Raw genomic sequence first — 14,660 nt, forward strand, 5'->3', positions numbered from 1 at the left:
GTCAAGATATTTCCACTCCTGCAACCGTGATGAAAGCAACTCTGCCTTTCGGATCAAATCACTCAGTTCATTTTGCGTTATTAAATGGTACTATCACTGTTCACTTACACATGGACAAACTGGCAATGGATCACTACTCGTACGTGAAACTGGCTTGGAACTGATGATATATCATGATATTTGTATAGTTCTAGTTTTCTTACATTACTGATGATTTCATCAAGCAATAGCAGCAATCATCTACATGATTTTTTGATGCTCTCCATAGCATTGACATTGAAAGAGTACTTTTCATTACTCTTTTTCACCAAGTGAACATTCTATAAAACTATCACCGTTTTTTCCAAATTCAGCTATACTTTTTAGCAGAGTGTGAGTTTAAATCAATTTAAAAAACTCAAAATCCACAACCAATAGCAAACGGATTGCAAATTTGGATTCAGCACATCAAGTTACGTTGAGAATCGTTCTCATCTGGCCGGGTCCAAAAGTTTATCACAATTTGTAAACTTGTGTTATTATTATCTGTAGGAAAAGATCAAAGATGCTCTTACAGGTAGAGCACGCTAAACAATTAGATGTCATATCACTGACAAATAATGTCGTTCAGTTTAGGATTGATATCATGGCATTGAACGTGAAAAACATGTTATTAAACAGCATAAAACCAGTGTCATTTTTGTAAATCAACTTGATGGAAGTTTGAAATTAAAACAGATTTTCTATTTTGTACGATATTATGAACCCGTACTATATCTTTCATGCAATTTCTTACATGGTCTTCCAGCAAATTTTTGTTTCCATTTCGCCCATATCAGCCTCAATTCTACCGACATGGTCGTTCCTGTATCTTCCTCTTGATCTTGTGAATCTAATAACATCCTGAATATCTAGTTCTTCTCGTACAGCATTCCTAATCTGGTCATATACTAATATCTAATTGGATTCTTAGATGAAATGATATAATACCTTAGATTGGAAGAAATATGTTCTATCGCCACTAAAATCGAATTACTGCCAGAACATATAAGATAATTTTATTGATAATTTGATGAAATATTCGATGATTCCTTTGAAGATTATTTTAAGGAAGACCATTTTCAGTTTCTTTGGGTAAGAATGGTTATAATTTCTGGTACATTTCTGATGTGATTGCCAAATTATTGCGATATTTGAATAAAAATGAAATTAATAAGAAAACTGATATGTCAACTTATTTGGATCCAAAATACAAAATGAACTTTTTGATGCTAATTTAACTAACGAAGCAACTCTAAAAAGAGGATACTTTAATTAATAATTGGCGATATTTCCATAAGGATCCTTCAAGAAATGAATTTTATAGCAAATTTTGAAAGTTATCGATGAAAATTGCAACATCGAAAATTTTATCAAAACTTCAAATATTGTTTTCTCAAAAACTAAAAGTTATTTTTCAAAACGTGTTGGTTCATTGGAAAGAGAACACTCTTATTAACATTTTGGAAAAATTTCATACTCATATTCCAAGAAATGGATTTTATACGAATTTTTAAAACTTAATCGGCGAAAATTGCAAAATTGTAAAAAATTGTCGATTATTTCAAAAATTTATTTCTCAAGAAGTAAAAGTGATGTTTCAAAACGGCTTGTTGCATTAAAAAGAGGATACTTTAATTGATAATTGGTGATATTTCCACAAGGATCCTTCAAGAAATAAATTTTTTAGCGAATTTTTAAAATTTCTCGATGAAAATTGCAACATCGAAAATTTTATCAAAATTTCCAATATTGTTTTCTCAAAAACTAAAAGTAATTTTTCAAATCGTGTTGGTTCATTGGAAAGAGAACACTTTTATTAACACTTTGGGGAATTTTCATTCTTATATTCCAAGAAATGGATTTTATACGAATTTTTAAAACTTAATCGGCGAAAATTGCAAAATGGGAAAAAATTGTCGATTATTTCAAAAATTTATTTCTCAAGAACTAAAAGTGATGTTTCAAAACGGCTTTTTGCATTAAAAAGAGGATACTTTAATTGATAATTGGTGATATTTCCACAAGGATCCCTCAAGAAATAAATTTTTTAGCGAATTTTGAAAATTTCTCGATGAAAATTGCAACATCGAAAATTTTATCAAAACTTCCAATATTGTTTTCTCAAAAACTAAAAGTTATTTTTCAAAACGTGTTGGTTCATTGGAAAGAGAACACTTTTATTAACACATTGGGGAATTTTCATCCTTATATTCCAAGAAATGGATTTTATACGAATTTTTAAAACTTAATCGGCGAAAATTGCAAAATTGGAAAAAATTGTCGATTATTTCAAAAATTTATTTCTTAAGAACTGCAAGTGATTTTTCAAAACGGCTTTTTGCATTAAAAAGAGGATACTTTAATTGATAATTGGTGATATTTCCACATGGATCCCTCAAGAAATAAATTTTTTAGCGAATTTTGAAAATTTCTCGATGAAAATTGCAACATCGAAAATTTTATCAAAACTTCAAATATTGTTTTCTCAAAAACTAAAAGTTATTTTTCAAAACGTGTTGGTTCATTGGAAAGAGAACACTTTTATTAACACTTTGGGGAATTTTCATTCTTATATTCCAAGAAATGGATTTTATATGAATTTTTAAACTTAATCGGAGAAAATTGCAAAATTCGAAAAAATTGTCGATTATTTCAAAAATTTATTTCTTAAGAATTGAAAGTGATTTTTCAAAACGGCTTTTTGCATTAAGAAGAGGATACTTTAATTAATAATCGAAAGTGATAACAGCGACAGTTCTATTAGTAATAAATGTGATGATGAATTACAAGCGAACTGGACGAAACTGCAACAAGAGATTTTATATATCGTATTGGGATTGTTACATTGAGGTTGCCAAAGACAAACTTGATATAAATAAAGTTGTATTCAATGAAAAAAGTCTTATTGGGGTTGAACTTGATTTTTATTTGCAGTGTCCAACACCTTAAAGAGATACTAATTCTTGTAAATGGTGGAGTACTAAGTAATAGGTTTTTAATATCCGGCCAAAGCGGGATATTTGGTAACTATCCGGTATCCGGTAGGATTTAAAAAAATACCGGATATCCGTTCCACCTCTAACATATAGCATCATCCGTCACTGTTATACAATGTACTGCTTCCAAATCGTTTATTATTCAAAATATTATATGGTTCAATTTTATAATCATCTTTTTTCATAGTTTGCATAACGCATGTGTTATTATGTAAGTATAAGTTTCTAGGATTTCATAAACATATTTGTTCTTAAATTAGCTCACGAAGTTAAATCTTTGAAAATTCAAAACGTCAAAACATTTCGTGAAATCTGCTAGTATTATTTATACTCGGTAACATGGAAATCCTAAGACAAAGAAGGGTTATGAATTTTTGATCAAACTAGAAATGTAGACATTGAATACAATTTTAATGAAAATGGTTGATCCACTCCCACATTCTTCATAACATTGATTCTCGCAGATGATCGACTCGTCTTGAGCAAAAATTGTGTCCCAAGCAACCTGTAATTTATGCTGCGTCTGCGGAGGATGCAACAAGCTGTTAAGTCCCAAGCATGCGAAAGATACGGGATTGGGTAATCATGGCAAGATTTTATCCTATACAAATCGGTGCATAGAATGTCCTGCATTATTCGGACGAGCTTCACACGCTTCGACAAAAAATTTAATATTGCGATGATCCATGTCTTCGTGTGACCCTCAAATCTTGTCTCATAATTAAACACAACCCTATGTAACTCTAGGTTCTTAATCACAACCAACCCCACTCCAAACATTACTGACGATGTTGAGTCGATAAGTTTTGATGAATAGGATTTCAAGCCGAAAGCTCTCGTTCTGCGGTAAACTGTTTGAAGGGTTACATAAAGGCCTTCATTTCCATCGATTTAGAATCGGTCTCTTGTTGTCATAAGTCAAAGAAGGTGGTACAACACCTTCTGACCCCACAATACATGTCTGACAGCAGCGTATGATGGTGAATTGGCACCTGTTAAAGTGATTTGCTATTTCTCGACTAACAATGCGACGTTTGTCGAATTCGTAGTTTAATTTCCTGAAGCAGATCGTGACTTAGAAGTGTCAAATTAGTAAAACAAATGAACATAAAAACAAATTTTCATTAATCAACCTCAAATTACTGTTCATTATATTTAATCTGAACTTAATTTTTGATTACTTTTTTGTGTATATTCTTTGTTGTGTGGATTTGATGAATTTTATAACTATTTTAATGAGATTCTGTGTAAATAAATTGTCCAAAGCGGCCAGATGACAAACCATAAATCGGGTCGTAACTACATCCAGGACTCGTTAAAGCTGTGGTTAAAGTTGACGATGCCACGGAGAACGTCGGGTTTTGGTAATTTTAGCAATATAGGGCGTCGGATGCGCGTACAAGATCCGACGCCATTTCACGGGCGTCACGTCGACGGGAATTGCCCTGAAATTCGCAATTATCGCGTCGCATTATAAACGGCGGCGTTCGCGTTCGAACCAGTTCTGTGGTAATTAGGCTTGGCGAATTGGAAGTTTTATAAACCGAAGGGGATCGATATTGTCCGCCGCGAAGCTTAACGGAATTATGTCGTGGGATTGCGGAATTCACAGCTGTTATCGATGAAAAGGATCGGGGGTTTATTCTCTTTAAATTGTGGTTTTAAAAAAAGCTTTCGGCCAGAATTAGTTACAAAAAGCTACACAACTTTTTTTTAATAATTAACTTGTCATTTATAAAATGAAAGGTAAAGTTTGAAACGTTGATTAAAACAAATAGGTCTTAATTGATTGAATTAAAAGTGGAGGTTGCTTTTAACAGACTTTTCCAACCTAGAATCGATATTAGTTTTCATTACGCCAACAAATCACTCTGAACCTCCATCAGCTGGACACACCCGGAATTTAGATTGAATTCTTCGGATTCTACTAAGAAAAAACGCATTCTCCCTTTTTAATAGACCTCCAACTCAAGCATTTTTCCGACCTGGTCAATTTTACGGCACGCAAACCCAACCTAATAAAACTTTTTTCCAAAAACATCCTTTAGTAAGTCTTTTTTGTCTCGTCGTCTCGACGCCACCGATCTCCTAGTCTACTATATTTTGGGGAGGGTTAGTTCCTTACAAATCCCGGGGGATCAAAGTTGTTTTCGTGGTGGAATTAACCGTGGTGGTATACCCCCGTACGAGACGTAACGGGAGCTGCCAACCCCCGGGGAAGATCGTTCATGTTTCCCCCTTTATTCGGTGCCCAGTTCCACAAGCAAGGGGAATGAACCAGGAGCAGCACCCTTTCGACATCATCGTCGGGGTCTCGTTACCACTCGGACGAAGTTTTGTGCTCAAAGGGCGATGCCGTAAACATATTTGCGGGGTGCTTTTCAGAGACTGATGCTTCTAAGGATTTTCGATGGAAATTTTTGGAATAGTCTTTCTTGTTAATATCTTCGTTGAGGCGACTGTGTCAAAAGATCTTTTCATAACAGCATTTCATCTTGAATACAAAAATTGTAATTAAAATATCGTTCTTTTAAGCACTGACGTTAAATTTACTTTTAGTTTTTTAGTTATAAGGAAAAATTTTTTTGTATGAACTAAAATCGTTAAGTTTTTACAATTGAGTGTCAATAAAGTTGATGAATGAAAAGACGTCGATACAGTTAAGAAAGAAATGTTTGGCTTATTAGATGGGGGCTCTCTAATGATATTGGGGTGAACAGGAACAAAAGATAAAGTAAATACTTCTTTGTTATAGACAGGCTTTTAGTAGAAAAATTCAGTCTTCCTTTATCATTTTTCTTATATTCGTTAGCTAATTTTTTACAAAGTAAAAGGCAATTAATGATTCTTTTTATTTCTTTTTTTTAATCTTGTGTTATAAATTTGTATTGCTGTGTTTAATTCAGCTACATCAAAAAATACATATTAAGACAAATATATTCTTCTTCTACTTCTTCCTCATCCTGTATTCATCAACTACTGGACATAGGCCTCTTCCAAATCTCTCCATTTATTTGTTTTTTGCTGTTCTTATCCATTCTTTCCCCGCCACACCTTTCACATCATCGATCCACCTTGTTTGCGGTTTTGCTGCACCTCTTCTAGTTTTTCGTGATTTCCAAACAGTTATTGTTTGTGTCCATTTTTCTGTGCTTTCTCTTGCCACAGTCCCATTGCCACTTAAGTGTCGCTAATAAGTTTCACTCATAACATCTGTCATTTGTATTCTTCTGCGAATGTCGCTATTTCGAATCTTGTCTCTCTGAGTAACTCCTGGAGTTGCTTGTTGCATCGCTCTTTAGATTACACTAAGTTATTCTGCAGTTTTTCTTGTCGAGGTTTCAAGTCAATGTAGCTACTGGCAGTATGCAGCTATCAGCCACCTTTCGTTTTAGGCTTCTCGATTTCCAGAAAAAAATTATTAAAGAAAAAACTGTCAAATCTATAAATCATTGATAATATAAAATTTTCAAAACATCATATCGACTGTATTTTTAAGAATCATGATGTGATATGTATGTTAAATTGTAGCTTAAAGATTCTAGTTTATGATATGATATAAAAATTATAAGATGATATTATTGAAATTTTTATGAAAAAATTATTAAAGAAGAAAAGGTCAAATTTATAAATCAAATATAATACGAAATTTTCAAAAAATTATATCGATTGTATTTTTAAGAATTATGATATGATATGTAAGTTAAATTGTAGTTTAAAGATTGTAGTTTGTGATATGATATAAAAACTATAACATGATATTATTAAAATTTCCAGAAAAAAATTATTAAAGAATAAACTGTCAAGTTTATAAATCATTGATAATATAAAATTTTCAAAACATCATATCGACCGTATTTTTAAGGATCATGATATGATATGTTCGTTAAGTTGAAGCTTAAAGATTCTAGTTTATGATATGATATAAAAACTATAAGACGATATTATTGAAATTTTGATGAAAAAATTATTAAAGAAGAAATGGTCAAATTTATAAATCAAAAATAATACGAAATTTTCAAAAATCATATCGATTGTATTTTTAAGAATTATGATATGATATGTAAGTTAAATTATAGCTTAAAGATTGTTGTTTATGATACAATATAAAAACTATGGCATGATATTATTAAAAATTCCAGAAAAAAATCATTAAAGAAAAAACTGTCAAATTTATAAATCATTGATAATATAAAATTTTCAAAATATCATATCGACCGTATTTTTAAGGATCATGATATGATATGTTCGTTAAGTTGAAGCTTAAAGATTCTAGTTTATGATATGATATAAAAACTATAAGACGATATTATTGAAATTTTGATGAAAAAATTATTAAAGAAGAAATGGTCAAATTTAGAAATCAAAATAATACGAAATTTTCAAAAAATCATATCGATTGTATTTTTAAGAATCATGATATGATTTGTATGTTAAATTGTAGCTTAAAGATTGTAGTTTGTGATATGATATAAAAACTATAAGATGATATTATTAAAATTTTCTGAAAAAAATTATTAAAGAATAAACTGTCAAATTTATAAATCATTGATAATATAAAATTTTCAAAATATCATATCGACCGTATTTTTAAGGATCATGATATGATATGTTCGTTAAGTTGAAGCTTAAAGATTCTAGTTTATGATATGATATAAAAACTATAAGACGATATTATTGAAATTTTGATGAAAAAATTATTAAAGAAGAAATGGTCAAATTTATAAATCAAAATAATACGAAATTTTCAAAAAATCATATCGATTGTATTTTTAGGAATCATGATATGATTTGTATGTTAAATTGTAGCTTAAAGATTGTTGTTTATGTTATGATATAAAAACTATAAGATGATATTATTAAAATTTCCAAAAAAAAAATTGTTAAAGAAAATAGTGTCAAATTTATAAATCAATGATAATATAAAATGTTCAAAACATCATATCGACTGTATTTTTAAGAATCATGATATGATATGTATGTTAAATTGTAGCTTAAAGATTCTAGTTTATGATATTATATAAAATCTATAAGATGATATTATTGAAATTTTGATGAAAAAATTATTAAAGAAGAAATGGTCAAATTTATAAATCAAAAATACTACGAAATTTTCAAAAAATCATATCGATTGTATTTTTAAGAATAATGATATGATATGTATGTTAAATTGTAACTTAAAGATTTTAGTTTATGATATGATATAAAAACTATAAGATAATATTACTAAAATTTTCAGGAAAAAGTTATTAAAGAAGAAATTGTCAAATTTATAAGTCAAACATAATACGAAATTTTCAAGAAATCATATCGATTGTATTTTTAAGAATCTTGATATAATATGTATGTTAAATTGTAGCTTAAAGATTCTAGTTTATGGTATGATATAAAAACTATAAGATAATATTATTGAAATTTTAATGAAAAAATTATTAAAGAACAAATGGTTAAATCAATAAATCATTAGTAACATGAAATTTTCAAACAATCATATCGTCTGTATTTTTAAGAATCATGATATGATATGTATATTAAATTGTAGCTTAAAGATTCTAGTTTATGATATGATATAAAAACTATAAGATAATATTATTAAAATTTCCAGGAAAGAATTATTAAAGAAGAAATGGTCATAAATCAAAAATAATACGAAATTTTGAAAAAATCTATACGAGAATTATCAGATATATTTGCAACAAATTGTAGGAAATCTTTCGAGGTCCTATGGTGTACTTATTGTCGATGTCAGATTTAAAACAGTTTTATTACTGGTTCATTTTATAACAATTATCAATGAATTTATTCCATACCTCAGATATCAAGGCGAATTTATCTACTTCCAAACGTTGATACCAGACAATTTTCTTATCGAAACGGAAAAACCTGAAAATTTCTATAAAAGAATCTGTAAAAAGCTTTGTTCTATAGATTAATAGCATATAGATAAATTTCTGGACCTCTGCTTATGAAATTGCAACAAACCTTCACAAACATTCACTCCATTCAGTTTCCAATATAATTAATATGACCATAATGCGGTGGTCATATTAACTCCAGTTTGGGTATATGAGAAAATTGTATATCTTAGATATCACCTTTTAACTTTATTACATGTCTGAATGCGTGGTTTCCATTTTATTAAGTTTTCTTTTAAAAAGATAGGTGCTTAATTTCTGCCAGATTCGGAATCAAATCGCACTTCGTAAATTAATAACATCCTTATTTATTCATTTATATATTTTTACACTCGAAAATGTACTATGGTTAAAGTGGGTACAATGCACATTTTCCTAAGTTTACAAGGTAAAATTAGGAATTAAAATTATGTCACGGTAACACTCTGTATAAGGTTCATTGATAGATATAATCTATGTTTAGAATAAAGTTCAAAAGCACTTCCTTTTACACAATTTGATTGAATTTCTATATATCAACGATTATTACGATTGTAAAAGCTTATATATATAATATTTTGATTAAATTATCCCAATTCAAAGCACTGGTTTGTATGTACTCTGTAAAAAGGCTACTTCCACTTACTCGAAGTAATTGAAATTAATGTAACTTGGCGTATGTTGAAAATGGGATTAAAGAAAAAAATTTCTCTAAAACGATCAGAATTTAAGAAATGAAACATTTCCAGTTTATAGATAAACACTTGCGCTTCAGTTATACCAAATTTTATATTTCCCCAATGAACTGAAATATTTAAAAACCGCAAATTTAAAATTGACGTTGGTTGTTAATAAACTGCATTATTGAAGATTTTGTAGAAGCAAATAAATTATTTTTAACTCCTTTAATATCAACTATAAATGCTTTAAAATGGTTTTTATTTCATAATGATATCTCAATTTGTTCCTGAGATACGACGTTGTAAATTGCGTTTTTATCAAATTAACCTCAACAACTGCAGAGTTAAATTAAAAGGATTGTATCACCGAGATTTATAGAAACAAACGAATTATTTTTGGTGTATTGAGACTGGTTTAAATTTACTATAAAATGTTTTTTAAACCATATTGATATCACAACTACTTTTTAGGATATCATCTTTTCAAATTAAGTAACTTAACTTATTAGAAGTGTATGTGGAGATCTATTAAAAAAATTGTTATGTTCAAGTTTGTGGAAATAAATAAATGATTTCCAACTCATTAAATACTAATTAAATTTGCTTTAAAGCGGATGATATTACATGATGATATCTCATTTCATTATTTAGATACGCTATTTTAAATTATAATTTTATCAACTAAATTTCAACAACTGCAGAGTTAAATTAAAAGAGTTGTATCATCGAGATTAATAGAAACAAAGGAATTATTTTTGTTATGTTAAAACTAGATTAAATTTGCTATAAAACTGTTTTTATTTCATCTTAATATCTCATTTACCTTTTCAGATATTATTTTGTCAAGTTAGATGTTTTAAAATTAACCCGTCGTAATATGTAGATCTGCAGAGATGTATTCAAAAAATCATAACACCGAAATTTCTAATAATAAAAAAATAATTTTCAACTCGCAAAACACTAATTAAATTTGCTTTAATTTGGTTTTTATTTCATGATGATATCTCAATTTGTTCCTGAGATACGACGTTGTAAATTGCATTTTTATCAAATTAATTTCAACAACTGCAGAGTTAAATTAAAAGAATTGTATCATCGAGATTTATAGAAACAAACGAACTATTTTTGGTGTATTGAGACTGGTTTAAATTTACTATAAAATGTTTTTTAAACCATATTGATATCTCAACTACTTTTTAAGACATGATCTTTTCAAATTAAGTAACTTAACTTATTAGAAGTGTATGTGGAGATCTATTAAAAAAATTATTATGTCCAAGTTTGTGGAAATAAATAAATGATTTCCAACTCATTAAATACTAATTAAATTTGCTTTAAAGCGGATGATATTACATGATGATATCTCATTTCATTATTTAGATACGCTATTTTAAATTATAATTTTATCAACTAAATTTCAACAACTGCAGAGTTAAATTAAAAGAGTTGTATCATCGAGATTAATAGAGACAAAGGAATTATTTTTGTTATGTTAAAACTAGATTAAATTTGCTATAAAACTGTTTTTATTTCATCTTAATATCTCATTTACCTTTTCAGATATTATTTTGTCAAGTTAGATGTTTTAAAATTAACCCGTCGTAATATGTAGATCTGCAGAGATGTATTCAAAAAATCATAACACCGAAATTTCTAATAATAAAAAATTTATTTTCAGCTCGCAAAACACTAATTAAATTTGCTTTCATTTGGTTTTTATTTCATGATGATATCTCAATTTGTTCCTGAGATACGACGTTGTAAATTGCATTTTTATCAAATTAATCAACAACTGCAGAGTTAAATTAAAAGAATTGTATCACTGAGATTTATAGAAACAAACGAATTATTTTTGGTGTATTGAGACTGGTTTAAATTTACTATAAAATGGTTTTTAAACCATATTGATATCACAACTACTTTTTAAGATATTATCTTTTCAAATTAAGTAACTAAATTTCAACAACTGCAGAGTTAAATTAAAAGAGTTGTATCATCAAGATTAATAGAGACAAAGGAATTATTTTTGTTATGTTAAAACTAGATTAAATTTGCTACAAAACTGTTTTTATTTCATCTTATTATCTCAATTACCTTTTCAGATAACATTTTTTAAAGTTAGGTGTTTTTAAATTAACCCGTCATAATATGTAGATCTGTAGAGATGTATTCAAAAAATCATAACACCGAAATGTCTAATAATAAAAAAATAATTTTCAACTCGCAAAACACTAATTAAATTTGCTTTCATTTGGTTTTTATTTCATGATGATATCTCAATTTGTTCCTGAGATACGATGTTGTAAATTGCATTTTTATCAAATTAACCTCAACAACTGCAGAGTTAAATTAAAAGAATTGTATCACCGAGATTTATAGAAACAAACGAATTATTTTTGGTGTATTGAGACTGGTTTAAATTTACTATAAAATGGTTTTTAAACCATATTGATATCACAACTACTTTTTAAGATATTATCTTTTCAAATTAAGTAACTAAATTTCAACAACTGCAGAGTTAAATTAAAAGAGTTGTATCATCGAGATTAATAGAAACAAAGGAATTATTTTTGTTATGTTAAAACTAGATTAAATTTGCTACAAAACTGCTTTTATTTCATCTTAATATCTCATTTACCATTTCAGATATCATTTTGTCAAGTTAGGTGTTTTTAAATTAACCCGTCGTAATATGTAGATCTGCAGAGATGTTTTCAAAAATTCATAACACCGAAATTTATAAAAATAAAACAATAATTTTCAACTCGCAAAACACTAATTAAATTTGCTTTCATTTGGTTTTTATTTCATGATGATATCTCAATTTGTTCCTGAGATACGACGTTGTAAATTGCATTTTTATCAAATTAATCTCAACAACTGCAGAGTTAAATTAAAAGGATTGTATCACCGAGATTTATAGAAACAAACGAATTATTTTTGGTGCATTGAGACTGGTTTAAATTTACTATAAAATGTTTTTTAAACCATATTGATATCTCAACTACTTTTTAAGATATAATCTTTTCAAATTAGGTAACTTAACTTATCATAAGTGGATGTGGAGTTCTATTAAAAAAATTGTTGTGTCTAAGTTTGTGGAAATAAATAAATGATTTCCAACTCATTAAATACTAATTAAATTTGCTTTAAAGCGGATGATATTACATGATGATATCTCATTTCATTATTTAGATACGCTATTTTAAATTATAATTTTATCAACTTAATCTCAACAACGCAGAGTTAAATTAAAAGAGTTGTATCATCGAGATTAATAGAAACAAAGGAATTATTTTTGTTATGTTAAAACTAGATTAAATTTGCTATAAAACCGTTTTTATTTCATCTTAATATCTCATTTACCTTTTCAGATATCATTTTGTCAAGTTAGGTGTTTTTAAATTAACCCGTCGTAATATGTAGATCTGCAGAGATGTACTCAAAAAATCATAACACCGAAATTTCTAAAAATAAAAAAAATATTTTCAACTCGCAAAATACTAATTAAATTTGCTTTAATTTGGTTTTTATTTCATGATGATATCTCAATTTGTTCCTGAGATACGACGTTGTAAATTGCATTTTTATCAAATTAATCCCAACAACTGCATAGTTAAATTAAAAGGATTGTATCACCGAGATTTATAGAAACAAACGAATTATTTTTGGTGTATTGAGACTGGTTTAAATTTACTATAAAATGCATTTTAAACCATATTGATATTTCAACTACTTTTTAAGATATGATCTTTTCAAATTAGGTAACATAACTTATCATAAGTGGATGTGGAGTTCTATTAGAAAAATTGTTGTGTCTAAGTTTGTGGAAATAAATAAATCATTTCCACCTCATCAAATACTAATTAAATTTGCTTTAAAACGGATGATATTACATGATGATATCTCATTTCATTATTTAGATACGCTATTTTAAATTATAATTTTATCAACTTAACTTCAACAACTGCAGAGTTAAATTAAAAGAGTTGTATCATCGAGATTAATAGAAACAAAGGAATTATTTTTGTTATGTTAAAACTAGATTAAATTTGCTATAAAACTGTTTTTATTTCATCTTAATATCTCATTTACCTTTTCAGATATCATTTTGTCAAGTTAGGTGTTTTTAAATTAACCCTTCGTAATATGTAGATCTGTAGAGATGTATTCAAAAAATCATAACACCGAAATTTCTAATAAAAAAAAAATAATTTTCAACTCACAAAACACTAATTAAATTTGCTTTAATTTGGTTTTTATTTCATGATGATATCTCAATTTGTTCCTGAGATACGACGTTGTAAATTGCATTTTTATCAAATTAATCTCAACAACTGCAGAGTTAAATTAAAAGGATTGTATCACCGAGATTTATAGAAACAAACGAATTATTTTTGGTGCATTGAGACTGGTTTAAATTTACTATAAAATGCATTTTAAACCATATTGATATTTCAACTACTTTTTAAGATATGATCTTTTCAAATTAGGTAACATAACTTATCATAAGTGGATGTGGAGTTCTATTAGAAAAATTGTTGTGTCTAAGTTTGTGGAAATAAATAAATCATTTCCAGCTCATCAAATACTAATTAAATTTGCTTTAAAATGGATGATATTACATGATGATATCTCATTTCATTATTTAGATACGCTATTTTAAATTATAATTTTATCAACTAAATTTCAACAACTGCAGAGTTAAATTAAAAGAGTTGTATCATCGATATTAATAGAAACAAAGGAATTATTTTTGTTATGTTAAAACTAGATTAAATTTGCTACAAAACTATTTTTATTTCATCTTATTATCTCAATTACCTTTTCAGATATCATTTTGTTAAGTTAGGTGTGTTTAAATTAACCCGTCGTAATATGTAGATCTGCAGAGATGTACTCAAAAAATCATAACACCGAAATTTCTAAAAATAAAAAAAATATTTTCAACTCGCAAAATACTAATTAAATTTGCTTTAATTTGGTTTTTATTTCATGATGATATCTCAATTTGTTCCTGAGATACGACGTTGTAAATTGCATTCTTATCAAATTAATCCCAACAACTG

The 14,660-nt window shown here is 27.8% G+C and overlaps 1 protein-coding gene across 13 annotated transcripts in view; it reads left to right on the plus strand.

Annotated features, from left to right (window-relative positions):
* LOC111417827 (still life) overlaps nt 1-14,660 on the plus strand; it is a 159,711-nt gene that overhangs the window by 33,402 nt on the left and 111,649 nt on the right. The gene's annotated exons all lie outside the window — the stretch shown is intronic.

Source organism: Onthophagus taurus, chromosome 6 (assembly GCF_036711975.1).
Source record: "Onthophagus taurus isolate NC chromosome 6, IU_Otau_3.0, whole genome shotgun sequence".
Classification (NCBI taxonomy): Eukaryota; Metazoa; Arthropoda; class Insecta; order Coleoptera; family Scarabaeidae; genus Onthophagus; species Onthophagus taurus.